At 35.3% G+C, this 6,860-nt stretch overlaps 1 protein-coding gene and 1 non-coding gene across 4 annotated transcripts in view; one reads left to right on the forward strand and one right to left on the reverse strand.

Moving 5' to 3' along the window:
* BRINP3 (BMP/retinoic acid inducible neural specific 3) overlaps nucleotides 1-6,860 on the forward strand; it is a 253,015-nt gene that overhangs the window by 216,571 nt on the left and 29,584 nt on the right. The gene's annotated exons all lie outside the window — the stretch shown is intronic.
* On the reverse strand, nucleotides 5,494-5,612 carry LOC111740292. Its single transcript, XR_002780564.1, has one exon. It is a non-coding gene; the product is annotated as a 5S ribosomal RNA (ribosomal RNA).

Here is a 6,860-nt window from a genome sequence, read left to right on the forward strand (position 1 = left end):
TAATTCTTGTAAACTCTTCTCGGAAATCTACAATGTATATATGCATACCAAATACTCTATAATGTCCCACAAAGAGGGGAAAAATAGATTTGTTTAAACAGGGGCTTTCCAGAACAAAAAAAATTAATTCCTAAAATGCCCGTTAACTTCTCAAAGAGTACACGTGAAAAGCACTGTACCATCATTTTTATTCCAATTTTTGCAGATTCTAGAATTGTCCTCAGTTGTAACATAATCACCTCAATTACCATGAAATATTTGATTAGTACCTTGAGTGGAAAATGATTTTAGAAGAGCTTCGTTTTCTTAAGTTCAGAGGTGTTTTCTGAGTTCTAGGTACCAATCCTTGGTGAATAATTCTTTTAATTACCAACTCAGAAAGATTTAGAGAGTCTACTATCTCTTCTCTATAAAGGTATAACTTGGTATGGTCCTACAAATTAAATGCTAATTGGTTTGCTAAAATACATTTTGTCACCTTTCTTTTTTATAAATTTTAACTCTGAGATTTCCATCCAATAGTTTGTCCTAAGTGCAACCATTTCTGTTGGTCAATTGTTACATAAAGTTACATTTCAGAGAGAAAAAAAAATGTGATGGAGCGCAAGGGAATAAAATGATTATTTGTTGATATCATATTAACCATCAGTGGTTTTGTAAGTGGACCACAAAGTAAGAATCAATATAAATCTCAAGACACTAATGTTTCTCCAAATCGTATAATGTTTATTGACAATAAAATCCTCAGAATGGATACACTTTCAATTTTTAAGTAGATTTAAGTCAGGGCTGAGAAGCAGTCTCATTTCTATTTGAATCACTTCTAAATAATTTTCCATAAGTTACAGAAAAAATAGATATGTGTTTACTTGCCGGATGCTGACCATCAGCCACTATTGGGATGGTATGGTGGTTTTATTATCATATAATAAAGCCCATCTCAAAATTCAAATTTATTCTGTTATTCATGAACCCTTCCCCCGAATACTTCTCCATTAAAATTGTGTAGCCAGACATAAACACCATAATATAGGGGTGACCTGATTAACTTAGAGTAGAATAGAATCTTATTCTCTAAAAATATAATAATATATACATAAAAGAAATAAAAGGTGTCTTCTCATACTATATGAAAATCTCTTCTGCCAGCTTTCATGCAGATGATATTGGAGGCTTCCATGTGTATAGATGAAATTGGTTATATAAAAGCTGCCACTCATAAATATATAGGTACAATAGTATTTGTCCTAAATTCTTTTTCATTCTAAATGATGGCACTTATTGACTGAAAGTCAGGTAAATCCTACAAACACTGATTTTATCCCATCAATTCTACTTAGTGGGGGGAAATCTTTGAGTTGTCTTAATGATAAATTTAATCTATGCTTAATTTGGTAACACCATGTAAAGGCAGTATGCCATCTTCATAGTATGTTTTATAATTTTCATGATGAGAGAAAAAAATAACTTTAGTTAACTCCTTTCATCATTATTTCTTTACATGTATTCCTCACATTTATATGTATATCCATATATGTATCACACACATGCACACATATAACAAGTCATTAAAATGGTATACAGCAGAAACCCAGAGTTCTTTTCTTTGAGCATTAAACTAAGATGATATTTCCTAAGAGCAAATGGCTTTATGAATCAAAAAGGGGAAAACTAAACATTACCAAGATATGTACCAGCTCTAATCCCTAACATGCAAAGAACAACAAAACAAAACAAAACAAAAAACCTTGAAGGACTTCATCTGAGGCAGACACTACAAGTTATAAAGTGAGTGAATACATTTCAAAAATCAATGCCAATTGAAATCTAAATCCCCCTTCTCAACAATTCGAATGCACTTTAGACAGCAACAAATAAAACAGTACAAAAGAACATCAATGTGACAAAGGAACACAGGAGAAAATGAAGGTCAGTTTGTTGTGGTTGTTCTATTAAACCCAGCAGGAAGACTTCATGTAGGTTTCTCGAAGGAAACAAAAAAGATCAACTCTGAGGTAGTACCTTTTATTGAACTGAAATAAAATTAATTCATACAAGTGAGAAAATTCTCTCTAAACCATTTAAAGTTAAAGTAGTAGGAATCTAAGGAAAGCTAACCTATTTTAAAGAAAATTTATATTTATAAAACATTATCCTCAATATTAAACACACACACACACTCTACGACACATACTCAGCTATGTGTTAAACACACAAAGATAATGCATGATGATGACCAAAATACATGAGTTTTGTTTCATAACCTTAACTAAATCCCCCTCAAAATGAAATAAATTACTTTACTACCTTTAATGTTACAAAATCATTCAATCCATACGTAGGAATGTGGAGAGATTTTTGATAGAAAACAGACAGAAATGAAGACAAAGCTGATGAATTCACAAGTGACCACATCCACATGAAACAGCCACCCTGAGAGCCGAGAGAGGAGGCAGGCAGTGGAGCCCACCAATGCCCTTTAATACAGAGCACAGACATACTGTGATCAGGGGCGATGGTGCTGGCGTCGGCCTGCTAATGAGAACTGTCATAGTTACTATCTAACGTGCATCAAGCATAAACTACGCGTCAGATTCTTCCAAGTGCATAACCTATTTTTGCTCCTTTAAGATAATAGTACACAGTAGCGTTATTCCCCTAAAATGACAATCGAGGACACTGAAGTTTATATAATCTAAACAATTGGCTGAAGAATATTCAACTAGTGGTGGCAGAGCCGGAACCCAAACTTAAGCCATGTGGCTACAGAGCTGGGTTGCTTGCCCATCACCCCGTGGTGCTTCCCAGGTTTGCTGTGTGTGTGTGGAGTTAGGGGTCTCAGCTCCTGCCAGTCCCTCAACAAGAAAGAATTTCAGAGGACAGCAAATCCATGCCAGGCGTGAAGTCAGGAAACTAAATCATCAGAAAACAAGAAAGTTTTTGGAAGATAAAGAATATCACTAAATTTAAAGCTAAAAGCAGAGGACTGTTAGAGAAAATCGAATTGGTTACTGGAATAAGATTTTAAAACACTGATCCAGTATTGTTAAGAAGGAATGGGGAGATGCGATTAATGAGGGGAAAAGGTACATGAAAGGCATGGGGTACACAGGGAGTAATCTGGTATCTGATTGAGAAGCATCAATAAGAGAGAGAAAGCAAATTTTTCTTTAAAACTTGAATCCGGATGGAAAAGTCAGAGCGTAACAAGCAAAGTTTATGCTGCAGGGTTGTCCTGTGAAGTGGTTTCTGAGTTAATGACAACCGTGTCAGTGTTTTCTAGTTCACCAAAGAGTTTAAAGATTTGGCATATTTTACAAGCCAATGTATTCTGTGAATGAACACAAAAGACAAAAAGTGTTCACTCCAGCAAATTCATCCCTCGTGCCCGGCTCCGAGGCTGACTGACAGCTGCAGCATGTGTCTGTCGCGGACCTGGCTTCCTCGTCTCTGGATGGGGGTGACTGGAGGCGGAAACAGTTAGTGGCTCTCTCCAGGTCACAGCGTGGCTGCTCGAACGCCTACCTCCCTTCCTCAGGGGAGAGGCGGAGCAGCAGGGCAGCCTGACAGGACAGCGTGTCGGGCAGAGGCACGACATACAGCAATCCAGTCGCACCGTGAGAGGGAAGCCGGCCCCTCGCTTGTCTTGCTTTCTAAGACTGTGACAGTCAGAGAGTATTTTGTTTTCTTCACTGGAAATGTAGACAAGTGAAAGTAATAATAATAATAATAATAATAATAATAATAATAATAAAACAGCATTAAATGCTGAAGTATGGTAGACTAATTAATGGTGTTTTGAGAGGAAAAATAGCAACAAGAATTTTATGTTTAGTCAAATGATTTCCTATATGAGGAAAACAGACAGACATTCTTACATATGCGGTGCCCTCAGATATTACCTCTAAATATTCATTATGAAGATATTAGTTATTAAATTAAGAGATTAATAGAATAAACAAATTAAGAATAGTATATATTTTTCCTGAAATTAAAAATATATATATTGTTATTAGATTTGAGACCAAGAAAGAATGTCCCCTCTTGTTTTTATTTTTTGCTCTTGTTTAAGAACTTCTGCCAGTAAATCAAACCAGGATATGGAATTAGCAAAAATAGATATATTTAAAAGAAGATATGATTGTTAGTTGTAGATGTTTGTTTATTTAAAAAGACTCCAGAGAATCAACCCGAGTAGAAAACAAAACCAAAAAAAAAAAAAGGTTAAACAAATGAATGAAGTTGCTATTCACAAAATGATTAAAAAAAAATAGGCTTCCAACCAATGAGCATAAACCAGTAAGAATATCTACCAGAAAACAACATTCACAAGAATGTCAAGGTATAGAACTAAGGAAATAAGCTAAAATAAAGCTCTTTAGGATATTAAGGCATTTTTGAATAAATAGAGAGCTTAGCCATGATTCTGAATGGAAACTATCTTATAAAGATATCATTGTCCCTAAAATTAATATTATTCAATTTAATGCATCATTAATCAAAATTTATCTAGAAAAATCAAATAAGCGAAAGTAGTAATGATATTTTTCAGGGAGGCAATAATGATAGACTAGTATCAACAGATGTTAAAATTAATAAAGGAGAGTTTTATAAATGTAAGAAATGCCAAATCTATAAATGTATATAAACTATAAAGTAAAATGTGAAACCTATAAATATATCTTAATGGCAACATTTGCACGGAAGACACAAACCAATCGGCATTTGATATTTTTGTTAGTAAAGTAAATTAGGTAGAATGTAGAAGAGTTGATGTGTTTAACACAGGCGACCTATGAAGAGCAGGCCTCACTTAATAAGCCATGGCATTAGAATGCTTAAGCGGAGGGGTCCTTTCAGGAATATTTCTAAGGGAGCCAGTGTGCCATTCTGCACCTGTTGTTAAGAGGAGGTACAACTGCTCAAGTTCCAAATTGAATTGGCTTCAAAGATTTTGAAAAATGGCCTCTCTGTAAGTTTCTCTCTCTCGTGAATAGAAGTTTTTCTTTTTTAAGGCAAGAGTGGCAGACTATAGTGGCATTCTCTGCAGGAGGCACCTGTGAAACTTGGCAACCTTGTGTGTCTTAAGCTGCTGGTATGAATGGCTTTACAGTATGTGGGTAAAGAGGCGACCAGTCCATTCTGTTGAATGAATTCACAGAATGCTAATTTTGTTATTCCTGCATTGTGTGACTAGCTCAACATTTAAGTGTTGTTTTGGAATATAGTTCGCTTCATCTCAGCAAGTTTGAAAACATATCCTTCGGCTTTAATTTTAGCATTTTATTTTGTAAAAGGTTTGTTGTGATGTTGAGAAAATGTCAAAATGAGGTTACATCTGATCCTAACATCTCTAGCTTTAGTACATGAAATTAATCCCTTGTTTATTTATTTATTTTTATTTTTTTAGGCGAGGCAACCTTTGGTCGACCTCACAGATTGCAAGAAACTTGTCAGTTTATAATCCCTTATTATTTTATTTTTATTTTTTTATGCCTACAGCACCTGGTCTTCCTAGGTGGTCTCCCATCCAAGTACTAACCAGGTCCGACCCTGCTTAGCTTCTGAGATCAGATGGGATCGGGTTTGTTCAGGGTGGCATGGCCATAGAATCCCTTATTTAATGTAAAATTTTATGTTTGCAATAGGATCAAAAGTTAATAATAGGTTTATATGCATAAATATAGTCCTGTGACTGGCATATTTTTTTACAATATGGTTAAGTAAATAGGCATCCCAGATAAAAATTACCTTTTCATAGCAGATAACCCCATTTGACGACAATAAACATATATTACTGATGAAAGTATCACATATAAAAGTAGATTTTATACCTTTGTATCTTTAGACTAATAAGTACATTTTAAAATACAAATCAATTAAGAAAATACATTTAAATTGCATCAAAAATAATAGAATACTTAGGGATCAGTTTAACCAAGGATGTAAAAGACCTGTAAAAGATTCTGAAAACTGTAAGATATTGATGAAAGAAACTGAAGATGCCATAAATAAATGGAAGGATATACCTTGCTCATGGAAGATTTATCATTAAAATGTCCACACTAACCAAAGCAATCTATAGGTCGAATATAATCCCTATCAAAATACCAAAGGGATTTTTCACAAAACTGCAACAAATAATCCTAAAGTTTGTATGAAACCACAAAAGACCCTGAATAGCCACAGCAATCGGGAGAAAGAACAATGTTGGAGCATGACATTCCCTGATTTCAAACTATACTGCAAAGCTATATGCAATTTTTGTTCAGTAAGTAACTGTACTGGAATTTCATTCTCTGGTTTGTAGTCCATGGATGCAGATGGCTGACCGTATGCACTGACCAACAGCTTTTTATGTAGGGGACCTCAGGATCCCCAGGGTTATTCAGGAGACCTCAGCATCCCCACGTTTTGATATCTGTGGATGGTCCTGGAATCATTCCCTAATGAATACCAAGGGATGAATGATGTAGTTAAGATTTAGGGGAGTCCAAATTCACATGCAGATTTCTGACTTCTCAGGGGTCAGCACCCCTAAGCCCTGCACTGTTCAAGGGTAACTTGTATTATTTACTGCACAAGATGGCAAATATTCCTTGAATTCATGTGGATTAAAACAGGTTTTCCACATCACTAAAGTTGTGGTAAAGAGTACCTGGGACACTCCCATTTCTGACTTTACCCCAACCTACGCCAGAGGACTCTCCCACCCTAAGGGCTGATGCTCCAGCTCTCCAGGGCCAGTTATCCTAAATGTTGGCTCACTATCATTACTCATAGAGCGAATATGTACATTAAATACCCTTCCCAATAACCATGAGCTGGAACATAGGCTATAATTTTATAAATCAGATCAT

This window comes from Pteropus vampyrus, unplaced genomic scaffold (genome assembly GCF_000151845.1).
Source record: "Pteropus vampyrus isolate Shadow unplaced genomic scaffold, Pvam_2.0 Scaffold60, whole genome shotgun sequence".
Taxonomy (NCBI): domain Eukaryota; kingdom Metazoa; phylum Chordata; class Mammalia; order Chiroptera; family Pteropodidae; genus Pteropus; species Pteropus vampyrus.